Raw genomic sequence first — 16,070 nt, forward strand, 5'->3', positions numbered from 1 at the left:
CCCAACAACCATTCGTGTGATACTGCTAACTGAATAATCCGCAGTCCGTTATCATTGGTATCCCTACGTAAGCTGTGGGAGCCGACGTATCGTCTGAATATGGGCTCCGTCCCTACTCGACTATTGAAATCTCCAAGTATGATTTTGATATCATACTTGGGACAGGCTTCGAGCGTCCGCTCAACTACCTCGTAAAAGGTATCCTTCTCCGACTCTGCAGGCTCTTCTGTAGGGGCGGGAACGTTTATAAGGCTTATATTTCTAAACTTATCACGAACCCCGGCGAACGGAGAAGCGACTTCACAGACAGAAAAAGGAAGCCTGGAAGAACCAGCAGATCTGTGAACTAGAAAAGTACAGGGAGCAACCGCACCAGGCGCGCGTTTTACCAACAAGTCAGCAGGATGAAGCCTTATACACCTCGATGCCATTCCAGCCGAGACAAAGAGGGAAATCTAATTTCCGACAGAATGGGCATATTGGAGAGATGATTGAGTATTTTGATGAACTGCTCAACAACCAAAATATCGGCGAGTTGGAGGTCCCGCCAACTGAAAACGACGGACAAATGCTGCCACCACCAAGCCTAGAAGAAACAGTCCCTGCAGTCCACCATAAATCGCCAGGAGCCGATGGAATTACAGCCGAATTGGTTGAATATGGAGGTGAAGCTCGTCCTAAACCCACAGAAATACGAAACTATCGTATTCTGCAGTAACGCAAAGATGACGCTGAAAATAACGAATAACATATCAACCCTATCCCTCAACATCCCTAACGCCCCAATCCCAACATTAAATGGAATCACCTACCTCGAGGTGACTATGAATTCCCGTCTATCCCACCTCCCACATATCACGAAGACACAAAGCCATGCAACTGGTGTCTTCAAATCCCTTTATCCAATCCTGAAATACAACATCCCAACACCTCCGAAAGTGAAGCGGTTTTACTACAAACAGATTATCCGTCCCCTCCTCATTTTCTGGTGCAATTCCGAGTCAAAGAGCGCAGAATCGTGCACCACTGCTCCAACACCTACAAAAACGAAGACCGCTCCAAATACATTTCCAACCAGATCCCCTACGGCCGCTGGCAAACGCCCGCATCGACGCCGTCCTAGCCCGTCATGCGTCAACTTCCTCAATAAATATCTAATCCATCCTAATCCTCTTAACTCCCAGGCCATGCAGAGCGAGATCGTCGAAGAGAATCTTCTACGAATTCATCTGTTCCCTCAAATTTTGTATCTGTCCAGGCCCGAAACCTACTTTTATACCCCAACGGTAGAGTAGTCTTCTACACCGGCAACTTCTTCTCATCTCAATTTTCAAAACCCACCCATCCCTAGCGCAGAGAGATTAAGGATCTGTTACGCGAGTTACACCTCTTAACTCAGATCCTGATTCACATATCACAACCAAATTTATCAATTCACATTATTAGATTATCAGTTACTTATGAATCATTATTATTTGGTATTATTTGGTAGATAATTGTCCTGCACATCCCCATATTACAGACCTTAGAAGCGTAACTCTGGTGCTTTTGCTCCTAACACCACTAGAGTATTACAACCCATAGACCAAGGGATTATTAGAGCCTTAAAATCAAACTTTCGAAAACTATCGAAGCCAGCGTTCGGTACCCTAAATTTGCAGTTCTCGATGATATTTTGATGATTCCCGATGCCTGAACGAAACTCATGCAAAGGATCAGATTCAACTGTTACAAACACGCTGAATTTGTTCTTACCACTGTGGCTTGTACAATGACTTCAAATGTAGATGAGTTTAACGAAGAAAATGACATACCCCTGAACGTTTGGGCAGGGCCCATTGATAATCAGCTACCCAAAACAAACGAGGAGCTTGGCCAATATACGTGTATCGATGACGCTGTTGCCACATACGAAGAAAATGATATTGTGCAAAATATTATAGCCAACAGGGAAGATAGTGACGTAAAGTGTCAACAAACTATTATCTTTCACGCATCGCAAAAATTCAATTTTTCGAACTTTTTTGTGTGCCGCATTGCGCATCGAATGTCTTGTATATTGCTCCATATAAGTCCGTGTAATGACCTTCATTTGACAGCCCTCCCACTACGCACGCACGCATTCATTTCGCTGTTACCTATCCCGCTTATGGCCATCGCTAATTGGCATCCTGAAGCTTAACATCAATTGCTCTCGCTCTGTATCCTCCTCCTGTAAACGGCATTCAAACCCGCGTTTAAAGTCTCGTACCCTGCTAATTACAGCAAGAAAACATTGCTACCATGGTGGAGTGAAGATCTGTCTAACCTTTGGAAGCTGACCAGGTAGATCTTCAACAGCAGGTATAGACACAATTATTGGCAGCCATACAAGGACCGTCTGAAGAAGTACGAGTCGGCCATCAAGACTGCCAAGAGGTGGCAATAGTCCAAATTGCCAGAACATTGCAAGCACTAGCGAATCTACGATGCTCAGTAAGATTCTCTTGAAGGAACATGGGAGTCCACCTTTTCTTAAAAAACGAGTTAGATCCTTGCTTGGAGGGTATGCAGCCCCAACAGTGCGAGATTATTGATCGGTAATTACCGAGGATGAAATCGGCTGGGCTATAAACCGCTTCTCCGCAAGGATTGTGCCGTGGCTTGCGAAGATCCCTTTGGGACACATACCACGATCTTGGAGACGTGCATGCGTGATGTTTATACCGAAGAGGGCAGGCGCGACCATGAGTCTTCAAAGAACTTTCGACCAGTCAGCCTCACCTCAGCCTGTGTTGAAGACCCTTGAGCGCGTCCTGAACATCCACTTATGGACGATTATGGAGATCGCGAGAGCTCTTATATCAGACGCCCACAAATGCATAAAGTTTACGGTGGTCTCCAACGAGCACAAGCCCAGAGAAGACCATCGTGCCAGACTCGGCATACTCTACAACTTGCATTACCGAAACTGCGAAGAAGAGAGAGTTTGCATTTTGTAGCGTTGAACGTTTTGGTTGTCCTCAGTGTTTGAATAGAATGAAGTTTTTTTTATCAGGAAGAGCCCTATTGTATTTATTTGCAGATACCGATATTTCGGGAGCTAGTTGCTCTTTTCTTCCTTGCTTACAATTGAGATTCTGAGCTCCGTAGGGCAACTTGCCTGGAGATCGGAACCGGTCTGATGGGCTAAACGTCTCAGGCTCTCGACGAACGATGTTGAGTTTGCGAACTACTGTTGAAGTTTGTTGGGTTGTTTGTTGGGTATTGGGATGGCTGTCGACTGTCTGGACAATTTGTCAATTATCGTGACACATTTTGATCACATTCAAAATGAGGATATCCGGGATCAATTAGGGTTGCACCAATCGTGGAAACTAACGAGAATTCACTTGCCAAGATTGGTCTGAACATATAAGATGATGGTAAATGACCAAAAGGCCGGCAGAAACAACGGTGGCTTGATACGCTGGATGGGGATTTAAAAGCCTCGCGAGACAAAGACTGAAGAAAAATAAGAAGAAGAAAAATATTTATACCCCTGCACTAATGGAAGCTTTATAAGGCCTATGTGTAAATGATCAAAATAAGCACCTTGGTGCACTGACAAGGCTGATATCGCTTTGAACATCGTTCCCGTACCGTGTACCGTAACTTTAACACTCGGATGGGTCGAATTGTAGAGCTGTTTTGCGCATTATGGCTGGAAAGTACGGCCTGACAGTACTTGTACAAAATGGAATGGTTGTCGATAACTAGTGGCTAAAAGTTTAGTGACATAGAGTTGAAAAATCTCTGTACCGTAGCGACTGCTTGGAGGCTAATTATTGAACGCATTGCGTCGGTCACATGCAATATCAGTAACGATATTGTCATGGAACCTAGCGTGACTTGTTGCTGTGGGATGAAATCGTTGTTGTGCTGCGTATATGAGAGAGCGATGGTCCGTGTAAACTGAGAAAGGTCGCCCTTCGATGCGATGGCCAAATTATTCAACTTGGCCTAGAATCTCGAAAAGTTGACGCAGGTGTTGGAAGTGCTGCTCGTCTCGTTTGAGCCGATTAAAATGTCATCCAGATGACATGTTTAACAATAACACAGAAAACAATCCATTGATCGTTGGAGAGACTGAACTGTGTTGCGTGGCTCATCGATAGCGCGTAAATTTAAAGAGATCGGATAAGGTCGCGATCTTTGGGATTTCCTTCTCGACGATTGGAATTTGATAAAAGCTTTCCGATCATGAAGAAGCGCATTATTGACCTCTGCCTGATAGCCAAACGTACGATGATACCAACATCAATCGGATCGGGTACATTGGCGGCTAGTAGCCCTACTTCGAGAGCGTCTGCAGCGCGCTTGTGCGTCGTTCGAACCTACAGACTCTGTCTCGTGTGAGAGATGAGTTACGCCATGCTGATACAAAGGGCGGCCAACTCCTGGGGAACAAGGTCAGTTTCGGCGGAGCACGAAGGCCTCGTCCAATAGCGGCAGGAGCAGAAGTACGTCTGCGATCTCCTGAATAACCTCCGGGTCTAAAATTGATATAACTAAGTCATACTTACATATATGAGAACGTATCTTGTTCACGCTGAAGAACAACTCAATCTGCTTAAAATCTGCAGTCTGCGGTTCGGGAGGCTAGATTTCGGGTTCTTGCCCAAGCAATTGCTTCCACAAGATTCGGTGTTTAGAGATAACGTTTTTTAGCATCTATCTAGAACAGAATAAAATTATGCTAGCTTTCAACGCAGGATTAATGTCCTGGAGGACGCTGCCTTGGGGCTGTAGAAGCGGATCCTGCCAGTGCTCTTGAATGGATATGCCTTACCTAGAGGGTTCCGAATTCTCATAATGAGGGCGAGCAGAGAACTCGTAGCTTTTAACATCCACCCTGATTTCCGTCGCCCAGGGTTTGAAGGAAGCACCCCCTGTCGACTTATCGGCAAGCGACTATTAGCACATCGCGTTCGAAGTGATTGACGCAATCTCTATCCAGCCCGGCACTCTTCCAGGGCATGGAACGTCGCGAAGATGAACATCGGGATTTTCGACGAAGCTTTTACAATAAATGAGCTATGCTGAAGGACACATGGGAGAGTAGTGGCCCTGCAGCTAACACTGTCGTCCATTTATGAGCCCAAAAAAGGCAGCTTACTTGACTTCTTAGTCGGGGAGGACGTCCAACTATGACAAACGTCCAACTGTGTTTGCTGATGGATAGAGGAAATAGTCGAGCCGCGGAATGAGTTTACCATAAGTTCCGCCGTTTAGCAGAAAGTTCAAATACTTGAAAGGAGGCATACACTACAATGCCAAAGTACGTTGCTGGCCGGTGAATGGTGATCCGTGTAGACCCCGTTATAAACTGATCACCTTAAAAAGCGGGATAGACCACATTCTGCTGACATTATCCCATGCACATCCCGGACGGGTTGATTATAGCAGCGCGAAAGGCGCCGAAGGGTTTTCTCTCTCTATAAAAACAAGTAGGCACCAGGATCGATCACTCAGTATGCTTGATACGACCGCCATGACAGCTGTCGATCTCGGCGAGGCCCAGTGAACAATGGAGATCAAATCGAGGGTAGCACAGTGTTCCATCCTCGGGCCAAATCACTGGAACGCTTTCAACTATAGTCCGCTAAGACTTGACATGCCAGAATAGTTGCAGTTGGCCAGTTATACAACACTTGGTACCGGACTCACTGCAAACTTGCCATATAGATGCGACCGGTAAGCGGTTGGATGACTACTGATGGTTTCAGCTTTGGAAGCTGCAACTGAAAACAAAAACAAATTAGTCATTCTGACTCAAAAGGGAATTCCGATTCCCCATCTGGATCCGCGAGTTAATATTAGTCAAAACCACCTGTTAAGCATCTTAGATTGACGCTCGACTCGAAGATGAGCTTCTTCGAGCAAATCAAGACAACAGGGGACAGGCTGTAGTTGCAGTTTCGGCCTTAAGTTCGCTGGGTGAAAACGGGGATTCTCACATACATATAGCGGCGGACGTCTTTTGATGATTGCAACGCGGTCTGACTTGCTCTACGACGCAGGGATATGGGCTGATATTTTTGGCAAGGAGGTGCATTGTATGCACTCTGCGCAGCTGCAGGAACAGAGAGCTTTGCGAGATGCGTCTGCCTATTGCACTGCCTCAAAACCACCTGTGATAGTGATCGCCGAAGAAATGTAATGCCCACTGATATATGGGGCCATGTTGCACATTATATTCGGGTTTTTCTTGTTGCGAAAAAGGCGGAACTCGACCGGCGGAGTGGCCGGATGGAAAGGGGTAGCTTAAAGTAACTCGTCTCAACTCTCTCTTATCCAGGACTGCGAAGAAATGTGTCAAATGGTTCCAGGCTAGTTCCCTGATGACGGAGAAGTGTTTAGTTGGCAGTCCGAATTTGTCACAATCATCCCATTTCTATAAGAGATAGGCAATAATTAGCTTCTCCAACTACACCCTCTTGGCACCGATTCATCCTTAGAGCAAAGCTCTATATTTCCTTTCAATTTTATAGTTCGACATCGGGACCGGTAGGAGGTAGCCGATGCGAAAGGCCGTGGCTAAGCTTTCTGAGGCGCCAGAATATCCAAAGTAGCAACTTTGCCAACTAACTTTCTTTCCCCTTCGTCCTAGATTTGTAAGGCTGGTAGCATAGTTTAAATCTCAAAAATTCCTTTGTTTGTGAACACCGTAAGAAAGAAGGAAGACGATTGGCGCCAGCAATGTCAATACCATCTCCATTCATAAATACAGGCAGTGGTAGATAAATAGACTTTCAATTTCAACACCTGCATCAAAGGATAATGCCTGTGGAGCTAAATGATTTAGTTATTGAATTTGAGTTACGAAATGGAGTCCCAGAAAGTTCATCTAAAATCACCCCCACGTCCAATAATACAGTTCTGAATGTCCTCATTTTCTTAATTTTCAGAACTCTTTTAAAACCTTGACTTCAAAATGAAGTAAATCAAGAGTAAAGCTCATCTTTGCTAAAAAAAAATGCTGCTGTCGAGAATATTCAAGGACCTGTTCCCATCGACATGCTTTACCAAACACTTTCGTTTATTTTCACATCAATCATGCCGCCATCAGTTACACTATTGACTGCATATCAAATGAATTATGAAAATCGATTTTTTAATCGTCATCGAAGGATTCACAGGACACAGCCTGACAACAACGGCGGCGATGATGACGATAGCACCTTCCTTTACAGGACATTTTCAAATCCATGCGCTTTCATGAATGACTGGTACATGCGCAGGACTGTTGTTTACTTTTCGAGATTCAAAAAAAAGGGAAAACGTGTAGGAATAAATGATTTTCCATTTGATGGGTTGAAAATTCCTTCACATGACCCATGGGGAACAGCGGAAAATGCATGACTATTGAGGGATAATTAAGAGGGACTCACAGAGAGGAAGCTAGTGTCAGTATATTCTTTAGAAGAGTCGCGATATAATTTCGGCCCCCTATACCTTTATTAGATTTACCTACGTGAGTCGGCATTTCAGTATCCTTTGGCTAACAGACGGTGCACGTTTAATAGAACTTTGCGGACTTTTCTCCACCGGCGTGGCCCCTTTTTTAGTTGCAGGATATTTATAGAGTTCTCCCTCTGAATGAAAGCACGAAAAATGACAAAGAGTTCGTTGATAGCGACACCGACACTGGTGATGACTCAGACCTTTGTTAACCGCGTGGTATCCTGATGAGGAGAGTCCTTACAGAGGGGCGGCACGACGAAAATTGAATAAAATATCATCGAAGGTATGCGAGCTTGTAAAATCTGTAATGCGTACAATGTTCTGGAGGTTTCCTCAATAAAAAGGAATGTGGGGGTATGCATTCTGTAGGTGGGAAATTCCGATTTGAGTCCGCGATGAGAGCGGGTATGGAACAATTATGTAAGGAGTTTGGTTTATCGGGCGAAGTGTCCCAAAGTAACTTATGTTGGGTTGACATTTTCCAAACCAGGGAATTTACTAGATTGAAGCCCGGTGACTTGAATTAAAGGGCTTAGGGCGATTAGCGTGTGTGATTAGAGTTTACAATTTGGGGTACGTTATCTGCTTAAAAGACGGATTTTCTTGATATTTAGTAAAGATAATGAAAGGTTGGGGAAGCAAGGAACGGAGGACATTTTAAAGCCTTTGGATGAAGTCTTTATTCAGGCAGACCAAAAAAACACAAAAAAGTTAAATTTGAAAATTTTGCAGGAACTTGGCGACGATTTCAGAAGCTCCGTATTTTTTCGAAGCATTTACAATTTTTGTCAGCACTCAGCATAACTTTCGAATTACTTTCAATGATACACAGTGGAGTAAAGCCAATTAATACTTTTTCATGAAGGGGGGAGCGGGATGCGTTAATGACCGAAAAATATAAAGACTTCTCAGTATATATTGTGAGCTTATCTCGGATATGATCTTAAATGGGAAGCTTACGACTGCACCACGCAGCATTTTTATGGGGATGAAGAAAATCATCACCTGGTTGGTGTATCAGATTTCTTCCATAAGTTATCGACTAAAAACATCCTAAATGGACTTTTCATCCAGGGAACCGTGGACAGTAGAACATGACATACACATTCCGGACAAAAGGGAGCATCATACAAGCTTCTTCCTATAACAACCATGCCCTAACAGCAATTGGATGGTAGTTAATCTCACCGTGCCGTCGCTGAAACCACTCCTCAATACGGGGCCTAGGTCCAGCCACCCCCCTTGTCCAGAATGCCCATCGGGATCGTTCCCGTAATAACACGCACTGCCTAGCCTGAGTTTGTTCTGAAGGCGCTGCACACCCTTGGCGCCACTAAGCAATAAGTCCCCTCACCCAATTGCTCTCACACGATAGTGCTTCCTCCCAAATTGGTGCCGCGTATAATAAGTATAGAGCGATCCACTCCGCCGGCAAGCAGTCTGTGACTGTATGTTTGCGTATTTGATAACCGCCTTTGAAGCGATGAAGTGGCCACCAACACGAATACTAATCATATTCCTGTTCCTATGGTTGATAATCAAGACCACCTTCGTCTTTTGTTCCGCAAGGTCAAGCTGACAAAACTGCAGCCCGGAAAAAAAAACCCTGAGCCCTGCGGTACTTCTGCTGTGACGGTGTACTGCTTGGGACCCTCATCCGTACCGTCCTTTCGGGGAGGTAATTTCCGAGTGGCTTTATCAAATAACTAGGGATACCCGTTTTAGCCAATGGGCTTATCATCCGCTCCCAGCTGCCTGAATTGAGTACACTTTTGACGTCCAACGTCACCACGGTACAGCATTTATTAGAGGACATGCTTTCAAAACAACGTCTACGGCGTCGATCGTTGACTGAACTTGTCGAAATCTAAATTGTCGCTCCGATAGGCCATCCTTATATTCTATGATAGGGAAAAGTTTATTGTAGATGATCCTTTCGAACATCTTTCCTACCATGTCGATAAAAGGCAAATCAGACGGTATAAGGATCCCGGTTGCTTACTGCGCTTCGGGATCAAAACTAGTTTTTGCCTTTTTCACCGAGCATGCTTCAAATACGCTGATAAACAACCGGTTCGCTGGCAAATCTCTGCAAGTTCCTCCTCAGTTACTGCAAGTATGATGTCGACGTCCAATGCTTGTTTATGTTTTTTGCGCTCCCCTTATTCGGGGGGTAGAGCCCTTTTGTGAACACTTGCCGCCTCCGCATGGAAGAGTCGCATTCTCTCATTATGCGTCTCATCATTTACTTTACCTTTTCTAAAGCCGCACCATCTGGATTGTGGCCTCCCAAGAGCATCTCTATGAATGCATCCTTTTCAAACTTTTTCACTAGCCCAGACTTCCAGCTCCGATCTAGAAGAAAATTGCGTGTGGTCTCTGTGAGTATAATGCTCACTTAAAAGCCACTCGCAAATGTGGTACTCACATATATCAGATCGACTATTGAGCTCCACCCTGTCCACGAAAGGTGAATAAATTTCCCGCATTGGCAAGCACCAGGTTTCAAGCAGGACATGGCCCCTGGTATTTGTACTTAGACTGCCCGAATCTACAACCCACGCGTTAAAATCACCCGCTATGATTTTGGGGTTTCTGCTCCTTGCGTCCGAGATCAGCATACCTAGCATTTACTCGAATTCTGTGCATAGCAACTATATATTTAGATGCCAGCTATTTTTGCCCCGAAAAATCCAAGTTCTGGAAACTCCACCACTTCGTGGATGGCTTGATTTCCATACGCCCATATTGCGGTCTTGCAAATTACATCTCTAGCCCAGACACCACTCTTATTGTTGCGATAAGGCTCGCTGATTATGGCAACTTCGATTCATTTCACATAGATAGCCTGTGAGAGTTAGGTCTTAAACTGTCTCGTAGTGGTTAAGGTTGATTCGTATCAACCTCATTTCTTTACTTTATTCAAGGCTCTCCTAAACAGTAAGCATCTGCGGCTAGCTGCAACGTGCCAACAGTCGACGCCCTTTTCCCCTTGGCAAAGCATATGTATACCCTGCACTCCTTGGGCATATCACTTCCTCCACCACATTTTCTGCACCCTTTTGACTTGTCACTATCGCCGGTGAATTTTGCCGCCATGTGGCCAAATTCAAGGCATCTAAGGCAACCATTGAAGGACACATGCTTCCTGAGTCTGCAAACAACCCAACCTATTTTTACTTAACCAGCTGCCAACAGTTTGAACGCTGCTTCAGCTGGTAAGTTTTGCCGGTTGCATGGCTTCGTATGCCTTCCTCAGTCCTCTGATTGCGAAATCTTGCAAACTGAGTGGCCCGAACTGTTTTTTCAACGTTTCACGGATTTCCTCCTTGGCCGTAATTTCATCAATATCCTCACATTGTATCACATTTTCCTAGTGTTTTTCCTCTTTCCCCTGAGGAGTTCTTCAGCTTGCCGAGGGAATTTTCAGCTATTTTGCCCACAGACTTCTTCAGTTCCAGCATCGAATCTCATTTTTAGGAGCTTCTGATTCAGCTGACACTTTCTCCAAGATCCATCAGCTACGGATTGGATTTGACCTTTCTGCCTGTGTCGCTGGGTGACTTTCCTGCCTGGTTTATATGCTGCCTTCTTCTTCTGGGCTCTGCCATACGCCATTCTGATATCTCTGATCATAACCCTAATATTTTGGTGGATGTTCTCCCTATCCTTTATGAACTCACAGAGGTGCATTATCTTCTCACCCGGTGCGGTAAATGCTGCTCCCGGGTGGTCATTCGTTCGCTGACATTCGTCACACCCATCATCTGGTATCAGAAACACATCGCTGGGCTTGGCTTCCGTAAATTTGTTCGCCATTGTCTGACAAACATCTCCTTCCTCTAGCGATCTCCCTCGACTAGATAGCGACTTAAGGAGCACTGAACTCCTTCTGAAAGGATCCGGTATCGAGTTAAGTGCCCCCTCCTGGACACCTGCAATCGAGGCAGTACGGCCGCTGGTGATTGTCGGTCGGGAGCCGGTTCGTTCGTTCCCAAAAACCGCCGCCGTTGGGCTTTTCAAGCCCTCTATTGTTGGTGCTGGTATTTAGTTGTTCGCATCCATTTGATTGTTTGCGTATCTGCTCCAAATTCAGGCACGTGTTCGCGTTCATGGACCACAGCCGTGGCAATTGCCAGCATTTTGCTTCCCGCTATCCCCATGCTCCATAGGAGTTAAATGCCCATTTTACTCGCTGCAGTGGTACTACTTTGCATACCTCGATTGAGGGCTGTATGCAGCTGTTGACCCCGAGATTAAATTTTGGATACTGCCTGGGAAGAGCGCTTCAAGCAAATGGTTTGCCGTTTCTTCATCGCTTTCTGTGTACCTCCCGTTCTGTAAACATAAATAACCCAATTTCTGGCTACGTTCTTTAACCAGACTCCACTTCAGCTTGCGGTTGCCTCTTCACAAAAGTGTCTCCATAACGATCGTTTACCCGATCTTTTGCTCTTCTTTAGAGCCTTCTGTGTCTCTTTGCAGCGATTCCAGCTAACGTCTGAATCACACTTGAGAGCACGATTGAGGAGCATCCTTGTCGTTCTCCCCTGTTTTGCCAAATCCGAGTTCCACCATGGTGTTTTACCCTTATTTGGCGTCTTGAGTGGATAGCTCTCTTCGAAAGCTTCTCTCATGCTAGTTATGATCATCTGGGTTGTCTTCTCAATTCCAGCAATGGATTCGATGCGGCTCCCAGGGATCGTGACTCGGGCGCTCAGTTCAGTTTTGTACGTCGCCCAGTCTCTCTTCCGCGGATTCCGAAATCAATGCGTCTGTGATCTGAGAGTGTGATATCGTTTGATACTCTCCTCTCTCTGACAAAGCCGCAATGTCAAGGGATGCCTCCGTGATGTCGATAACCTCTCGCCTGAGCACCTTAAAGAAAGTGGATTCATTACCCAAATTAAGGATCTGCAGATCAGTTCCTACCAGATATTCCAGTAGTCTCGATCCTCTTGCATTGATGTTGGAACTCCCTAAGCATATGTGGTGAGCGTTGACATCACATCCCGCTATTACTCCCAGGCCTTTACTTTTGGCATATTGGATAGCTCTGATGAATGTTTCACTGGGAACTTCTTCTGTGCCATAGGGGAATTATGCAGAGCAATATAGTATCTCTTTATCTCCCTGTTGAGCAATATAGTATCTCTTTATCTCCCTGTTGACCTTTTATGGTTAGTTTAGCCGATGTAGTGTCGCCATCACATAGGTCGTTAACCAAATTAGCCTGGAAGTCTTTTGAGACTACCATGCAGGAGCGGGGCTGATCACTTGCATTGGCATACAACAGGTCAGCATGCTGGAAGTTTAGGCCCCAAAAACTCACGGTTCTTGTATAAGGTATATAAAAGTCCAGCGACTGATAAGTGCAATCGCCGCTTTACAATGCTGCAAATTTATTTGGGAAATATGGCACCTCATCTATGCTTTAGATGAATGCGCGTCCCCTTCAATGGTTTTAGGAACAGACACTTGTAACGTGACGGTTCCTAATCCGTAGTAGAGCCGGCAATCCGTTTGTTGCCGAACCTTCTTAATATCGGGTTCGGAAACGCCGATAGTAAGGAAAGTTCCCGGCCTATCGGCTCTCTCTCCGGTTTTGCTGCCTAGCAGCATCTAGGTGGCGGTGTTGAGGTTATTCTGGACACCAAGTTGTCCCAGAACCTCAACATCATTACACTCCTCTTCTGGAAGCCAGAGGAAGCACTTTTTGAACGATGGCAGCTCAGAGACCCTTTTCAGGGTTAGTCGCGCCCCCTCCCACACATCGTTGAGGGAGGAGCAGTACTGCCTGAGCCACTCGTTCGTATTTTCGTCGGCAAAGTTTAGCCGTAACATTTTACAGTATACACCTACCGACTAAAAGCGAAGCTTAATGCCTTGCGAGTATGCAGTCCTTACAGCTAGGAGAAGTTTCCTCCTAAGCTGTTCGCACTGCCTAGCCGTTACCGGCCGAGCCCTCTTTGCTGCCTTTTGGGTCGAAAAGTTGGGATCGTTCGAGGATCATTACCGCTTCGATTTCCCCTCAACCGCGGTACCACTAACGGTCCTTTCTCCTCAACCTTGGCACAGCCCGTGGGTTGCAATTTGCCGGAAGGCGGTTTGCCCGGTAACGGTTTTATTAACTACATAAGTGTAGCTAGTGAAGTACACAGGATTATAATTTTAGAATTTTTTTCGCTAAATGCCCTTCCACAACCATAGTTTGCTCTTACAGTTTTTTTCTCGGTGCTAAAATGTTGCGCTCAGACCCTTTCTGATATTGACAACTAAGTGTTTTGTGGCTTACATGCGGGTTTCTTCTTAGTTACTCTAGCGAAACAAATTTTAAAAATATTTATAGTTATTTTTACACAAGATCGTTACTGATTATGAATCTGGGGATGTTTTAGGGTGTTTTAATCCAATGAAAAAAATTAAGAGAAAAAAATGCCCAACAGATACAACCCCTTAATTGCCGCTCCTTCGGTTTTTTATATGGACCACTCATTTTTGGGATTGCATTTTTAGTTGAAACCAGTCTAGATGCAAGCCTGACAGTTTCGAACAATATAATTCATACCTTTCCAGGTTTTGAATTAAACAAAAAGAGCACGGCTCACTGGGTAGGGTAGAGGTGCGAAGCAGCATCTTATGAGGTCGCCTCTATCCTGCGATCGAAACCAACGAGCCACAACCGTGTTTTATGCTCCCCAATTTTCAAAAGTTAGCATTTTTGTCTAGTTTTAGATGCGTACAGTCGTTAATTATGCCAAAAATGTGTAAAAAATAAATTAAATCGGTTGATAAAATTTTCTTAGTGCTGCCCCGTGGAACAAAAGTTCATATTTTGAAAAGACGAGCGCTCCGAAAATTGCTTATACAATTAAAACGAACGAGATATCAATATAATATTTTCATCATCATCAACAGCGCAACAACCGGTATCCGGTCTAGGCCTGCCTTAATAAGGCACTCCAGACATCCCGGCTTTGCGCCGAGGTCCACCAATTCGATATCCCCAAAAGCTGTCTGTCGTCCTGACGTACGCGATCGCTCCATCTTAGGCAGGGTCTACCTCGTCTTCTTTTTCTATCATAGATATTGCCCTTATAGACTTTCCGGGCTGAATCCTCCTCATCCATATGGATTAAGTGACCCGTCCACCGTAACCTATTGAGCCAGATTTTATCCAAAACCTAACGATCATGGGGTCGCTCATAGATTTCGTCGTTATGTAGGCTACGGAATCGTCCATCCTCATGTAAGGGGCCCGAAATTCTTCGGAGGATTCTTCTCTCGAACGCGGCCAGGAGTTCGCAATTCTTCTTGCTAAGAGATAGATGGAGAAAATAAGAGTCTTTGAAACGAAATGTCGGGAGCTTAACAGGACTGCTTTGTCAAATTATGTCCATTATGTAACTAATGAGGAGATGTATACAACTGCAGTTGTGCCGAGAATCGACGCAATTATCGTTACATTGATTCGGAATCATATAGTGCGATCCATTTCGCTTGGTAAGAATCCCTGGGTTTCGTTGGCATTCTACCCAAATGACTGGTATTTCGAGAAAACTCTCACGACAGGGACCATTCCTCCCGAAGTTTTCGTGTATCTCGATAGGAACGGTTTAGTTCTTCATTTAGCCGGTAACCCGGTTATGTAGCAAGACGCCGACAAGAAGTTAGGATATCCCCGGAACTTGACTGCGTGAGCTCCGAGATTCGACTGGAGATATTCCGGAGCGAGAAGCATTGATGTTAAAGAGGATGAAAAGGAAAAATTCTGGTGCTAGTGGCTTTGAGATGCTGACTAGCGGCGGCCGTGCTTATTTCTGCCATTTATCTCGTGATGGGACTATGTAAATATTATACGGGCGTTGCTTTCACTTACAGTCGTTATGAAAAAGGTATTCTATTATATTTTATTATCTTCATTTCGTTATTCCTTCAACAAAAAGAAGCAAAAAATTGTAAAGTATAAAAGTAATCATATCTTTAAATAGACATATATTCAGTTTATTAGCTTTAAGATTTAAGTTTAGATTTATATACACAATTCTAAAAACCACCGACTCTAATCAAATTAGCTGTAAATTCATAACTAGTTTTTTTTTTTTAAATATAAGGAACAGAATTGAGTTAGGAGATTTACTTTTACTTCTTTTTTTAGTCAAAAAGGCACAATAAAGTTTACGGAGTTTTTGACCATTTCCCGACTTGCATATTATTTTTCAATTATTATTTAATGTATTTTTGTTATATTGATTATAGTTTGTTATTTATTAGAAAAAACTTTTAGTGGCCATAATGTAATTCCATTTTTTTTTTTTTTTTTTTTTTTGTTATATTACAAGATTGTTTTTCATTCATTTTTGTCAATCTATTTGTTTTTTGTGCCCGTTCGAGTAATTTCCATTAATAGAAGAGTTCTATTACAATACATTTTAATTCGCTAATCCATATCTGGTAGCAAATTCTCTATTTTAGAATTTATTTTCATTTCAAAGTTAAACTGGTTCCTGGTCTAGACTTGAACAGTTTGAGAAACAGCCAGTCTGCGATGGTTATTGCAGTTCAATGGCCTTGTCAAGCAACTG

This window comes from Hermetia illucens, chromosome 1 (genome assembly GCF_905115235.1).
Source record: "Hermetia illucens chromosome 1, iHerIll2.2.curated.20191125, whole genome shotgun sequence".
Taxonomy (NCBI): Eukaryota; Metazoa; Arthropoda; class Insecta; order Diptera; family Stratiomyidae; genus Hermetia; species Hermetia illucens.